Below are 15918 nucleotides of genomic sequence, written 5' to 3' on the forward strand. Positions count from 1 at the left end.
GTACACATTATGGGCAGATTTTTGTATACCAATTATACCTCAATAGAGCTGGGGGAAAAATACACAGTGAAGAGTATATTGAGTTTCATAGCATAGAGTTCACTGCCAAGAGCAAATTGTGTAATGGTGGGCATTGAAGTCCAGGTGGAGGGTACTGAAGGAAAAATTTAGCAATGTTTGCATAGAAGGGAAGAGAAATGCTATGTAGATGAAGGATTTTTTTAAGTCAGAGAATACTACAGTGTGTGTTTATCCTGGTATAACTAGAGAAGGAGAAATTGTTAATACGGAAGGCAAGATAAATGAGGGGTAATGATAGGAACAAAATCCCTGAAGGAAAGAAGAGGTTAGAATCCATAGCTGTAGTAGAGATTACAGACCCTTTTCTGGAGCAGGACACATCCTCCATAGTAATCAGAGGGCAAGAAGAACATACATATGTGTAGAGAGAAGGCAAACACTGGGCAGAATATAAGTGTATTCCTGTCTGAATCCTCAGACATTCACTTCTCAGTGAGTATGAAGCAAGACCATTGGCTGAGTTAGTTGATGGGCAGCGATGAGGGAGATGTATAGCAGATTTGAGAAGAGATGAGAAAGTGTGAAATGCTGGTTTTTTGAACGGGTAGGAAGCATAACTAGGGAATCTGAACAGAACACCCCTTTTAGATTGTGGCAGACTAACTCTAGAACCAGTCAGCAGGGTTTGGTTGTTGGTTGCATGGGCAGAACAGACAGCTGGGTTTTACCAGGGTTTGAGACTTGCCAACGTAGCATGATCAAGGCATAGTGAAGGAATGAATGGCATTTGTGAGGACGTGATTGTGACAGGCTATGGAATGCAAGCTGGGGAAGTAAGGGAGGTGAGGCTGTGAGAGAGTTAAGGACCTCTCTCCTTCTCAGTTTATGTGTGCTGATACCTCCACCTAGGCTGATGTTTGCTTGTTCATCCTACAAATTTTATCTCAAAGATCTTTGATTAAGAAGAGCCGTTCTGGGTCCATCCATGTTGCTGCTAATGGCATTATTTCATTCTTTTTTCTGACTGAGTAATATTCACTTGTGTGTGTGTGTGTGTATACACCACAACTTCTTTATCCATTCATCTGTCGATGGACATATGATTTACTTATATGTGCAATCTAAAATATGACACAAATGAACATATCTATGAAACAAACAGACTCACAGGTACAGAGAATAGACTTGTGGTTTCCAAGTGGGAGGGAGTCGGGGAGGGAAAGATTGGGAGTTTAGGATTAGCAGATGCAAACTATTATATATAGGATGGAACAACAACAAAGTCCTACTGCATAGCACAGGGAACTATATTCAATATCCTGTGATAAACCATAATGGAAAAGAATATGAAAAAGAATATACATATGTATAACTGAGTCACTTTGCTATATAGCACAAATTAACACAGTATTGTAAATCAACAATACTTCATAATTTTTTTTAAAAAAGAGCCATTCTGGATATCCCAACAGTACCCCTCCCTCCCATGTATACACTGACCTGCAACATCAGGCCTCTGTGAGGTCACCCTTTTCTGTTATGTACTTGTATTTCATAACACTTATCCCAATTTGTAATTATATATTTGGGTGATTTTTATAAATCTCTCCCCTCCCCAATAGACTATGAGTTTCATAGGACTAGGAGAGCTATGATTCTGCTCTTTGCAATACATATCTCTTATACCTTACACCATGACTGACACATAGTAGTTCATACACATAGGTTGTAATAGATAATTCATGCATGTTAGAATCAGAGAGTAGTGGGATTAGTAATAATTTGAGAGAGTGTGTCACATTAAGGCAAACTACCTTCTCAGCATGTGTTGATATATAGAGTCTTACATGTAAACATAAGAAAATGGTTCCAGCAGATTTACTTGAGTGAAATGGATGTGCTGAAATATTTGAATGACTAGGGTAGTCTCAGGATGCCCTGGTAGGAGCTGAGTCTCATAAGAGTCTCATAATGAGATCTGGGAAAAACTGCTGAATTCATAGATGAGGCATTAGAAAGTAGGCACAATCCTACCTTTCAAATAATGGAAATAGGGACAACAGGACTGATTTGTTTTTTGGACCTAAAACAATAGACTGCAGGTTTCTTCTTCAGCAAAGATGGGTTTATTTGGGATCAGTGGAGAATTGCAATTTGGGGTCTGCAACCCTGGTGAGCCATGTGCAAGTCCCACTTGAGGAGGACAGGAGAACCCTTTCATAGAAGAGAAAAGAAAGTTGGAAGGGCTTTAGTAAACAAAGAGACCATGGCTTTTCATTGGCCAAGGTCTTGCCTGGGAAGAAGAGAAGTCTTTCTTCTTCCTGTTGGGCTCTGCTATCATGGCAGGGTATGAGAGAGCTCCCCCTCTGGTCTCCTGACTCTATTTAATTGAGGTTTGTTTATTTTTTTATTTTTATTTTTATTTATTTTTTATTTTTTTTTACAAATTTAATCAGTTATACATATACATATGTTCCCATATCCCCTCCCTTTTGCATCTCCCTCCCACCCTCCCTAGAGGTTTGTTTATTTTTTACAAAAGCTATAAGAAATGGGAAGTGTGATTTCTATAGTTCTCTATAGGAGGAAGAGCATGTCCGAAGGCTTTGATAAACTGGGTGATAGGAGCTGTGGATGAAGCTTAAAATGATGCCATGATTCTACATGCATGTATATACCTGCACAAGTGCCCTCCTTAAAGAAGGGTCTAGGACAAGGAAATAGGGGGTGAATCTTAGCTGCCTTCAAATAACTACAGTGCTTGAAGGAAAAAATATATAATCTGTAACAATAGCATGAGAATTAATAGTAGCCACCCAGCTTGAAAAGAAAAGAGCCATGAAACCTCGATTTGAAGTCTTCTTGCCCAAAGTTGGAACTCCTTTTGAAGCTCTCAGATGCTTAAATGACAGATGATACCAGAATTCATGTGGTTAACTTATTGATGAGGACCTTGCTAATAAGCAGCTTAGGAAGATCTACAAAGAATCTCCACTTTGTGTTGGGGAGTAAAGTCACTCTGTTGTACAAGAATTTGCTGCCTTAGGGATAGGAACTTCTGTATGTGATGTCTTAGAAGATGCCTTTCCCTACTGGAAGCAGAGACTAAGGGTTTAGGGGAAATAAAGTAAGAGGAATGTTGGGAATAGATCTGGAATTGCCACTCTAAAATGTTGCCAGGTTTTTTTGTCCCCCATTAGTAGAGGAATCCTCTTGAAAATTCTCAATATGTTTTAGAAACTTTCAAGGCATTACTGTGGTGAGAAAAACATACTACACAAGTCTCACCCATCTACATCTATAATAAAAAGGGTAGCACAATGATTCCATTATGTTTTGTGGGTGTTCTACTCTCCTTGGCCATCTATGTTTATAAGTGATCCCTGGGACATCAAATTAAGAGAATATTAAGAGTGTTTTGGAGGCTTTCTTAAACTGGGGGAAACAATATCACCACACCTCTAGGCCTCCATTTGTGATCCGAAAATGCACTTTTGTACCTATTTATTTGATGTTACTAAGGTTTTGCTAATAGGCATGCCAGTGTTCGTTTTTCTGTTGAACAGCACTGTGGTACAGTGGTCACTACCTTAAATCAGCCACTTTTGATCACCAAGGGCAAATGGAAAATGAGCCGACAGGACACACTCCATCAACCTATAATGCTGGTTCCTGAGCTATGCCACCTGACAGGTACTGTGGATTTATACCATTTTCATAAAAGAGAGCCCTTCTTTAAAGTCACCAATATTACTTTACAGGATTTTCACAAGACTCCACATGACCCAGACTTGCTCTCTCTGATTTTCTTCTTCTTCCGGATACAACAGTTAAGTTTTCTCTAATAGAAATCTATTCTTGCTAGTTTGGAGTGTTATCTTTCGGATTTTTTTTTTAAGGCTTAACGGATGACCTGCATAAAGACTACAGAATGATGAGAGAGTTGTCCACCTATATGAGGATGGATCCAGGTAGAAGGCAGCATAAATTGCTAACATTCATGGATGCTTTAAGGGAGTAAGTGCGTGGCAATTCCCTGGCTGTCCAGTGGTTAGGACTCCATGCTTTCACTGCTGAGGGCCTGGGCTCAATCCCTGGTCAGGAAACTAAGATCCTGCAAGCTGCACAGGGTAAGTGCTACTTTTCTGTGTGTGTGAAGTGGAGACCTGTGTGGATCACTTGGCATCTCAGATTCTTCAATTAAAAAGTGACAATTGGGGCTTCCCTGGTGGCACAGTGGTTGAGAGTCCGCCTGCCGATGTGGGGGACACGGTTCGTGCCCCGGTCCAGAAAGATCCCACATGCCGGGGAGCGGCTGGGCCCGTGAGCCATGGCCACTGAGCCTGCACGTCCGGAGCCTGTGCTCTGCAACGGGAGAGGCCACAGCAGTGTGAGGCCCGCGTACCGCAAAAAAAAAAAAAAAAAAAAAAAAGTGACGATTGGGAAGAAAGTGATATTTGGGGAGTGGGGAGGTGCAACTCTATTTTTTTCTGTCATTGCAGTGTCAGAGGAGGCCAAGAGGGGCTAAGAATGAAATAGATTCTAAGTGTCTGCACAAATGTGAGAACAAAGACAAGATTGAGTCTTAGGGAGTTTACCTGTAGCATCTTGACACAAAACACAAGCAATAAGGAACTTTAGATGAGAGGAACACTGACTTGTGTTTTGCAAATGGATAATTGCCTCTGCATATTTTCTTGGATTTGAGCATGTGGAAATATTTTTTCTTTCAGAAATAATACTGTGCAAAAGGAGCTTCGAGACTGGAATTTGGAACTTGAGACAGAGTTTTTATTCTTTTCTGGAAGAATTTTGCAAGATGTAAGAATTCATCAAGGAAGAAGAATTGTAAGACAGCTGCAGAATTGTCACGTCAAAGTTGGGTCAAATTAGTAACAACCCAAAGGGGAACTAACTCGGTCATGTCAATAACTATGACTGCTGTTTTCAGACTACCTGTCATTTCCATATGAGAGGACAAGCCATCATTTAATAAGAATACAGGTAACATGCTTGGCATATAGTAGTCTCTGTATTATATCTTTATTAGTATTGTGCACATTCTCTCATAGTAAAATGATCTTCCAAATGTATCCTTAAGAGTCAAATACCTAAAATCATAATAACCCATGGTATTCTAGTGTGACTAACCTATATCTTAAGGAAAAATAGCTGACATTAGACCAGATGTGAAAGACTACAATGTACATAGATTTCCTTGGACTGCCTTTTTTTTTTTTTTTTTTTTTGCGGTACGTGGGCCTCTCACCGCTGCGGCCTCTCCCGCTGTGGAGCACAGTCTCTGGACGCGCAGGGCCAGCAGACATGGCTCACGGGCCCAGCCACTCCACGGCACGCGGGATCCTCCCAGACTGGGGTGCGAACCCGTGCCCCCTGCATCAACAGGCGGACTCTCAACCACTGCACCACCAGGGAAGACCTGGACTGCCTTTTTAAGTCAGCGTTTAATTCCAACCCCAGGATTCTCATCTCAGTTGTTTGTGATTTCATAGATCCGTGAACTTTGAATATCTGTCACGTGCAATCTTATGTTACCTGTTCTTGTCCTTCAGCATTTTGAATGAGCATTATAATGACAGTAGAAAGCAAGTGGTTTGTTGATTTCTTAATTTTAATGGACCTTTACCTAGAATATAATGTGTTGGAGCTTTTCAGGATCAACTGACAAATGAGAATTTCATGTTTAGATTTCATGTAAAACTCTGTCCAAGTTCTTACTCTGTATCTTGTGGGGAGGGGTAACAAGGGAGGGATTTACTTTTTTTGCAAACATGTTTGAAAACATGTCAGCTTTTGTATTCATTAGTTATAATAAACTTATTTTTAAAGTACTTAAACAATCTTGTCATGGCTGAAGTTTAAAATGGTAATGTTCCAATGGGAGATAGCACAGATTTACAGTGGAAAGGATTGTAAATGGATAATTGCCTTTGCATATTAGATGATGTTGGTTTTCTTTTTTTTTAATGAAGTTTTATACCATGTCTTGGAATTCTCTTCCAGTTTGACAACCATAATGAAGATTGGTCAAGAAACACAAGGGTACCTGTACTTAGAGCAATGTCACTGGATCATTGGCTAATACTCTACACTAAGGGAAATTATGGAACAGCCCTTACCTTTCAGCAGAATCTACAGAAAATCACACCCAAAATGGGCATAATTGTCAGAAATGCAAAACTGTAAGTAGAGCAGAAATTATCTACAATTTCAAAATCGATTGCTGGCAATTTGAAAGTGGAAAAACTTCTTAAATTGTAGGAATCTGTCACGTTATCCAAACTCTGAAAGTGTGTAAGCAAAAAAGTAAAGTCTGCTCCAGCCCACACATATTAAATCAGGCTTTTGTGATCTATGGATTTCTGGCTATTGGGCTACATCTTGAAGACATGAGAATTAGCAACTTGATATGAGTGGACGGGGGAGGAGGGAATAGCAAAAACTACTTCCCAGTCTTGTTTCCAAAAATTGAACTTCTTTTTGTCTTAAAAACCTTCAACTGAAATACTTACCTTGGCAGTTTATCTTGCCTTGTTTTATATCATGTTTCATTGGCTGTATAAAATGTGACATGTTTCACTGTTCATTACTTTTGAAGTATAGATGAAATACTTATTTTCTAGGCTTGAAGCAGATGATACAGTCCATTCTTATATAAGCACCTTTGAAAAACATGCTTCACAAAAAACACAGATTGTAAGTGTCTATTTGATGTGTGCCCCGTCCTTAGTGAGCTGCATTTGTATGTATTTTAGAATTTGGATGTTGCCATTGGTTTCCTAAACCAGCCAGAAAATATAAATTTACCCCTATAATGTAGCTGAATACAGACTTTGGGGTTTAAGCTACTACTTAATATCACCATGTTATGCTCATTCTTTTAGGCTTGAGGACTTAGAATTATCTTTTAAGTCTCAGATTAAAAAACACCATACAAATATTAAGTAATATGGATTATGGTAGGCACACATTCATCATTTCTCTCTCCAGCTGTAACCTGCAAAGTCTATGATCTGTTCTCTTCCAGTAAGTGTTCTTTCTTTTGTCTGGTATTTTTCTTGGGATTTTTCCTTTCTCCCATCTGTTGTCACTACGTTGTATCTGAATTACTAAAGCAACATCTTTTTCCTTTCTTCCTTGGATTCTTTTCCCAAACTCATCTCCCATTCTTCCCTCATCATCCAGGATGCTCTTTATATTTATCTATCTATCTATCTATCTATCTATCTATCTACCTATCTATCTATCTTGGCAGTGCCAGGTCTTAGTTGCGGCATGTGGGCTTCTTAGTTGTGGCATGCAGGGCCTTTTAGTTGCAGCATGTGGACTCTTAGTTGTGGCATACGGGATCCAGTTCCCCAACCAGGGATCGAACCTGGGCCCCCTGCATTGGGAGCGTGGAGTCTTACCCACTGGACCACCAGGGAAGTCCCCAGGATGCTCTTAAAAGGGATCTTTGTTTCTTGATCCTGAAACCAGGATATTCTTCCTATTGTCTTTTCCATAGAGCCTAGACTTTTCTCTCCTTTCAGCTTCTACCAAGCAACCTTGTAGGCTACTCTGAAGGATACCTTCTGTGAGCCATTATTATACTCAAATGAAATGTCTTACTTTTGAAATCCTGTTCTTAAATCTGTGTCTTGCTTCCTGTTACTTTGATTGAATGCCATGCTTCATGCTTCTCTGGTGCTGTAGCCTTAAATGCTCAGCTAGGTCAAGGAAGCCTCTGGTGGGACTCAGCAAAGCATCACGTGTTAGAATGGAGTTCAAGAGGCCTTGGTGGTGGTTTGCATCCCAACTCATCACATGACTTTCTTTGTTCATTTAGCATCTGCCTAGAAAGTGAAAGACTGCCTTTCTAATTGTGGGAATTTCTCTTAAGAAAGTTTATCTGAAACTTGAATGGGAATTTGCCCCACTTTTACTAATTTATCCTAGTTTTGCTTTTTGGAACAATATCTTTTATTCAGGGCAGTCCCTTAAATATTTTAAGGTATCTTTTCAAATGGTGGGGAGAGCATGCCTACAATCTTATGCATTCCAAACAACTGGGAATGACCAATAAAATAGGAACTGGAAATTATGTGTAAAACATCTTCTGGCACAAATGTAAGTCTCCCTAGACCAGGAACAGAGGGGAATTCTCGTATATAAGCAGGGGTGAAGCCATGTGGCTCACAAATTTCAAACGCTGTGTGGCGCTGGGTGGGGGCCAGAACCAGGCTGTGTAAGGTAATCCACTGAATGTGATGGGAAGACATCAAGTCAAATATTTATATTATATCCCAAATTAAACATTAACTTCCCAAATATTAATATGAATTGGTGGTAACACTACCAAGAGTTCATAAGTACTCACATAGTTTGGGAATAGTAAAGAATTTAATTCCTATAAACGTGTGAGCTGGTGGAGTAAGGCAGAAATAGAGGAAATAAAAGCATAGGTAAACTATAGACAATTTTAAAACCAGGAAGGAAAAGCAATCTAGTACTGTATTAATAATTTAAGGCTAAAAGAATAAAAATAGCCCTCTTACACATAACATTAATAACCTATTCCTCAAAATCAGATATTGGCAGTAAAAATGGCAACTGTGAACATAGTCCCTGTTATTTTAAATAGAGAATCTTTTACAAATTTTCTGTTTAAAAATGAGTACACACCAATCCAATCTAAAACCTCCACTATCTATTTTCCTGAATATTTTAAAACTTTTTTCTTTTCACTTTATATTTTCAGACTTACAGGAAGAGTTGCAAAGACAGTACAAATCTCTCTATAACCATCATCCAGATTTCCCAACCAGTAAATTTTAGCACATTCCTATAATCATTCTCTCCCTCTCTATATCTACCTACATATAATCATTCTTTCCTTCTCACTATATATACATATATATGTATATATATATACACGTGTCATTATTCATAGTAGTTACATGTGTATATATATGTTTTTTCCTGAGCCATTTATCTGATCTATACCCCTAATCCAAATTCTTCCAATCATTCCTTTTTACAGCAAAATAAATTCTTTGGTCCATCAAGGGTCACCTGAGGCATCTAACCAACAGGCTTTTTCAGTCTTCTTTTAATCTGGGAAGTATCTTCAATCTGTCTTTGGGTTTTATGGCCTTGACATTTTAGAAGTGTACTGGCCAGTTATTTTATGGAACAATCCTCAATATAGGTTTGCCCATTTCCTTATGACTAGATTCAGGTAATGCATTCTTGCAGAATATCACAGAAGTATTCTATGGTTTACTAAATCCATCATATTTGGAAGACCATGATGTTGATTTAACTGGTCTTTTTTTTTTTCTTTTCATGGTTTAAGTCATCAGCTCTCCATGTAATAATTTTTTATCATTATTAGAGTTTAGTTGATGTACAGTGTTGTGTTAGTTTCTGCTGTATTAACTGGTCATTGTAATTTTGCTCATTTGATTAAGTTGAGGTCTGGTAGGTTTCACCATTATAAAGTTACTGTTTTATCCCTTTGTAATTGATTAAAGTTATTATGGTGCGACACTTTGAGACTATGCAAATGTTCTGTTTCTCATTGAAGTTTCACTCATTAATTTTAGCATCCATTGAGGATTCTTGTCTGAAACAGTTGTTAGTTAACATAGTCTCACCAAATAGTGATGTCTATGTTTCCAATATCCCTTCTATATTTATTAGTTGATATTTTATTATAAGGAAGAGCTCTTCATTCTTACTTATGTAAACACAGACTCATGGATTCTTATTTAATGGATCATAATCTTTTAATCTCATTGGATGCTCACTTTGTCCCCTTCACACTCACTATCCTACGAAAGAAACTACTTCCCTGACTTCTTATCACCATAGCTTAATGTTGTCTGTTCTTGAACTTTACCTAAAGAGCCATGTGGCTTCAGTCTTGTGTTGGTTTTTCTTTGGCTCAGCATTGAGGTTTATCTTTGTTGGGTGTAGCTGTAGTTTTTTGTTCTCTTGCTCTAGATAGTAACCCATTGTTTTTAACTTAATGCATCCTATTGTCAAACATTTGGGATATTTGTAGTTTTGCTATTACTACAAATAATCATGACTACTATCATGACTACTTTTGTACTTGTCTTTAGTGCTCATATGTATGCATTTCTGCTGGGATGTACCTGGGAGAAGAATGTTCCTTGTCACTAGATGCTGCTAATCAGATTTCTAAATGGTTATACCAAGGTGGTACACACCCACCATCAGCTGGAACATTCTCATAGCTTCATGTCTTTAAAGCATAGTATTATAAATCGAATCTGTTTAGAGTGGTAGGCTCAAGATTTAACACGAGTACCCTTTCCTTGGCAGGACCTGGTCTTTGATTTCTGTCCTTCTCCCTCTTTGAGGAGAGGCTGTTAGTCTTTTCAGAGCCTCCCAACCTCTCAGCCATGTTTACTGGGATGGGCAGATACCTCAGGAGAGAATGCAGCCTCAGTTGCTGGGATCACCTCTCTGGGTCCCTACTTCTCTCCTATCTTAATCCTATCATTCTTTATTGCCTTGTTAAACTGGCTGAGCCTGAAACAGGCATGTTTCTATATCTTCATCAGCTTGAATAGCTCTTAAGAGGAGACAGGTCCATGCTATTCCAGAAGCTGAAATTTTAGGAGACAATATTAGCTGACCACTCTCAGGAAACTCAGATCAGCAGATTTAAAAAAAAAACAGAATCTAGAAGATTTTAAACTTGTACCTAAAAGCTTGACCTATTAACCTACTCACATATATATATATATATATATATATATATATATATATATATATATATATATATATAGAGAGAGAGAGAGAGAGAGAGAGAGAGAGAGAGAGAGAAGGAGAGACAGGGAGATGTGTGCGTGCACGTGGGCATGCATGTGTGTGTGTGTGTGTGTATAAAATATGGACTCAAAAGATTAGGTGCTCTTTAAAAGTGCATCTATAAGTTCATTTTGTCTTTGTCTTCAACTGATCACACTGGGCTTGGAGAAACCTAGCCAAATAATGTAGGACCAGGATCCTATCGACCACATACACTGACCACAGTACATTACAATTAGAAATCATTAAACCACGTACACCTGAAGAAACCATTATTTTTTTAAGTAACAGTGATATTAGAGAGAATAATGGAAATTTATTAAACTCTTACAACCGAGGGACTATATAAATAAGTACTAGGCATCAAAACGTGGGTGACACAGCAAACTAGAAATGAGACCAACAGCCCTTGACGAATACACTGGGAATGAAGTCTGGATTTTAATGCACCAAGAACCAAGTCAACCAAAGTAAAATAGAATGAATGAAATCAACAGTAAAAAGAGAAACTAAATAGAAAACAATCTGCAAATAAATCTAAAGCTTTGGAAAAGTTAAAATTAGATACTGTCAAGAATAAAGAAAAAGAGTAAGTCTCAACAACACTAGGAATAAATAGAGTTCATTATTAGAGATTTGCTGGTGGTTAAGGAAATATTAGGAGAACACCATGGGCTAGAGTGGGCCACTAAGTTCGAAATAGGTTGTTTATATTTTTCAAAAAAACTGGTTAGTGTGGTGAATTATAGTGTGGTGAATATTTCTTAGTCCATGCAGGTAATGCATTTAATAAAATCTCATACTTCTTCATGTGAAAAGAAAAACTCACTTAATCTACAATGAGAAAAGAATTATCCTAATCTGATAAAGAACGTCTGCCAAAAACTTCTATAAGCATCATTATGTTCAAAAGAATATACTGATGATTTTTCCCATTAGTCAGAAACAAGGCAAGCAGTAGCCTCTCTTCCTAACTGCTCAGTGTCCAAAGAAAAACTCACTTAATCTACAATGAGAAAAGAATTATCCTAATCTGATAAAGAACGTCTGCCAAAAACTTCTATAAGCATCATTATGTTCAAAAGAATATACTGATGATTTTTCCCATTAGTCAGAAACAAGGCAAGCAGTAGCCTCTCTTCCTAACTGCTCAGTGTCCTACTGAAGGTCCTGGCGAGGGTTTGGAAACTTGCTCTGCTGCTTGTAAATCAGGCAGTTTCCATAACAGCCCCCAAGCTTGTTTGCTGGTGGGGGCAGATAATAGTATTTATCTCAGTCGATTGGTGAGAGAATTAAGTGAATCAAGTAGAATGCTTGGGAAGTGCCCACACAGAGCCATCATCCCATCGACGGTGACTGTCCTGAGGACGGTATAGATCAGTCTGTGTTTTTAACCCACCCATATTGACTTCATGATAAACTTCTGGAAATGGAATGACTCCTGGGAATGGAATGACTAGGATGAAAGGGTTTTGCAAGTTTAAAGGATCGATGCATATTGCCAAATGCCTGTCTCGCAGCCTGTCTCTTCCATACACTCACACTCACACTTGTTGAATGCAGTGTGATTCTAGACCCTTCACCCTCATGGATTCAGATATCTATTTAATAAATAGTCTCTACTTTGTCAGTGCTCCACCTATATAGCTTCCTCGACACGCATCCATTTCTCACATCACTGTGTTCTTGCATTTTGGGGAATGTCATGTTTGCTTTCTTTCAAGGTCCTTTTCTTGCTGCCCACTGAAAATAAAGAAATTTATGAAGGCATAAAAAGATATCTGTGTGTCAGTTACCCGATTCCAAGCCAGTGTGTGTTGAAACGGACCTTAGAGAGACCATCACTACAAAGATTGCCCTACAGATGAACTGCAAGCTAGGAGGTGCCCTCTGGAAGGTGGATATAGAAGTACGTGGGGATTTTGTTGCCTTCTCTTGCTTTCATCTGTCTTTGGTAGAATTTGTTAAGGTCCTATTTAATTGGAAATTTGCTTTGTGTTCTAACTCAAGCTGCTACCTGGTTTAAAATTTAAGTTGCAGAATGCAATGTTCATCATTATCGATTGTTTCCATGGTATTGTACATCGACGGAAGTCAGTCGCAGGATTTGTGGCAAGCATCGATCCAGACTTGATGCGGTGGGTAAGCTTTGGCAGACAGTGTTTAGTGGGGAGCTATCTGGAGGCCAGATAGGAGAGGCGGACCTAACACACATTGTTGGCAAGCTCCATGGGCAAGTTGTTCTTAGAGATGTGCTCTCCTGATCTTCTGGCAAAGTCAGGCTCCCAGAACATTCTGTATGGAAGCCTCTGATCATTCTCTATTGCTGCCTAACAACTATGACAAAATATGGCAGCTTAAGACGACACTCACATGACCATGGACAGTCCTGTGGGTCAGATGTTGGGCACTGCGTGGCTCTCAGGGCCTTACAAGGCCAAGATTTTGTTTTTTGGCTGCACTGCGCAGCATGCGGGATCTTAGTTCCCTGACCAGGGATTGAACCCATGCCCCCTGAGGAGGAAGTGCAGATTCTTAAACACTGGACAACCAGGGAAGTCCCAAGGCTAAGTTAAAAGTGTCACAGAAGCCACATTCTCACCTGGAGGCTTGGGATCCTCTTCCCAGCATACGCCGATGTGGCAGAGCCAATTTTCTTGTGATTGTGGGACAGAGGACCCCACTTCCTTGCTGGCTGTCACCTACAGCTAGTCTCAGCTTCTAGAGTTCCATCCACATTCCTTCTGATGTGCTCCTTGCCTCCCCTCCAACTTCCAACCCGCCAATTCACACTGTGCTCTTGTTCTCTTTTGAATCTCTCCATCTTCCTCTTCTGTCATCAGCCAAAGAAAACTTGCTGATTTTAAAGGAGCTCATGAGGTCGGATATCATCCATCTGGAGACTCTCCTTATCCTAAAGTCAACTGTGCCATATAACATCATCACAGGGGCTAGATCTCAGTATGTTCACAAGTTCCAAGGATGAGGACAGGTAGAATTCTGCCAACCGCAGGATTTGATCAGTGAGCCTCTGCATAGGGACACATGAGGAAGCACTTAGGATATACGTGGGTGAAGACACCTATGGGAACATACCTAGTGGCCTGTAGGTATCATAAGATCTTGTCTTCATACATTTGTATATAATGTACCTGAATAAGGAGATGTGCTTCTATAGCCTATGATTCTCCTTTTCTCCAGGGACCTTCTTTTTTCTGTGCTTAGAGTAGAAAATAAAACCCATAGTGCAGATGGGTTTGCATATTCTTCTCTTGTGCATTATGGTATGTGGGACAGTCACAAACCACCACTATGTTCAATGTTGTTTGTGGCCCACCAAGTATAATTCCACAGTATCCTTTAAGGATCTTTTTTTTCCAGTCATACTCTAAATACAGTAACATGGATTTACTCTGCCTTTTTTAGTAGAAAATGTTGTGATAATAGGTAAAAAGTTAAGCTTACATTCATGCAATAGATATTTTTGAGCACTTGCTATGTGTAAATACTGAGAATGCAGCAGTGAAAATGTAAAGCCAAAATACCTGATCCCATCCATCGGAGTACAGATTCAGATGAAGAGGCAAACATACATCATACCCTATCAGGTCATCCTAATACTCTGAAGTAAACAAAAACGCAATAAGGGGATAGAAACTCTAGACAAACAGGTGATTTTACTTGATACATTGAGCAGTGGTCACAATAGCTATTACTGTTTTGAAGCAAACTGCTCCCTCCAAAGCAGATTCATATGGATGAACCATTGTTTAAGACATTGAACTAGAAGTAGGAGTCTCCAGAAAAACACTGGGTTTGCACTTTGTGGAATTCCCCAGGAGCTGAAACAATATGAGTCATATGTATTCAAAGCATGTATAATTTGTAGTTAATGTTAACAAATGTTTCCATTCTTACTCTTTGTGTGCATGCAAAATGTTACAAAATGCCTAAGATATGTGAAGAGACCAATACTTGGATCTCTACAGCAGGATGAAGAATGGATCTTTAATTGGGTCCTCAACCACTGATAGTGAATTTTTTTTGGTCATGGATTAATTTCATCATTTTGATTCTGAATTAATCTTGTTTTCCAAACTAATGGCTTATTTTTCTCCATACAGGTGGTTCTCTCAATGCATCATCCAGCAATCGGGGCAGGAGCTTGTCAATGGGCTGACGACCTGTTTGCATAGTCAGTGCCTGGTGGAAGCTGGAGGGCTTGAGTCTATACTGGTGGAGATACTGCCCCCCCACCTGGGACATCTGGCAATGAGTGAAAACATTTTTCATTGTCACAATGGGGATAGAGTGCTAGGGATGCTGTTAAATGTCTTACCATGCATGGGACAGCAACACTCCCTGTCCCTGACCACCACAAAGAATTATCTGGCTCAAAATTTTCATACTGTTGTTAAGTATGGACTAGACTGAAGATTTAAGCAGTGTCCTGAAAGCTACCATGTTGACAAATGAACATAGAAGTTGTCAAAAACAGTGGCCACTTTGTTCCAAGTTATGGTTTATTTATATGTGTTTCTGACTTCCTTTCAGCTGCCTTGAAGCTCTGGTATGAACAAAATTCATCTCTGCCACATTCTACCATTGTGCATCGAGTTGGAGTGGGAGATGGACAGTTTCAAGCACTGATTGACCAAGAACTAAAACAGATGGAGTCCTACTTAGAAAATGCTTACAGAGGACACAAGTGGGTATATTACTCATTAAGTGCAGATTTTGTAAGCTTTACATTTTAGTTTCCGGGGGCAGGGGGAAATATCTACAACAGTTGTGATGTGTGAATTGGAAAGCTGGATACAGAGGGCTTCAGTGGATGGGTGGGGAGAAAAAAACAGACCCTTCCCACTTTGTGTTCCATGCCCATGTCAGAGGAGAAAGCAGAACTGAAGCCTTGCAGTAGCAGGTTGTTTCCCCATATGGAACCGCATGATTCTTCTCTTTTTCTAATCTCCTTCCAAACCTTGATGGAGGAGGGCTTGCTAACCTCAGATATTCCTAAAAATCCATGAACATAGCCTGTCAATGGTTTGT

General features: G+C 39.3%; 1 pseudogene across 1 annotated transcript in view; it reads left to right on the forward strand.

Annotated features, from left to right (window-relative positions):
- LOC309797747 (piwi-like protein 3) overlaps nt 1-15623 on the forward strand; it is a 33227-nt pseudogene extending 17604 nt beyond the window's left edge. The window contains exons 5-13 of the transcript in view: nt 3588-3714; nt 3921-4038; nt 4755-4869; nt 6046-6224; nt 6666-6738; nt 12591-12775; nt 12901-13004; nt 14991-15061; nt 15421-15623. The product of the transcript in view is annotated as a piwi-like protein 3 (transcript). The remainder of the gene's footprint in view (nt 1-3587; nt 3715-3920; nt 4039-4754; nt 4870-6045; nt 6225-6665; nt 6739-12590; nt 12776-12900; nt 13005-14990; nt 15062-15420) is intronic.
- Nucleotides 15624-15918: the final 295 nt, after the last annotated feature.

Source organism: Mesoplodon mirus, assembly GCF_964341445.2.
Source record: "Mesoplodon mirus genome assembly, contig: HAP1_SCAFFOLD_942, whole genome shotgun sequence".
Lineage (NCBI taxonomy): Eukaryota > Metazoa > Chordata > Mammalia > Artiodactyla > Ziphiidae > Mesoplodon > Mesoplodon mirus.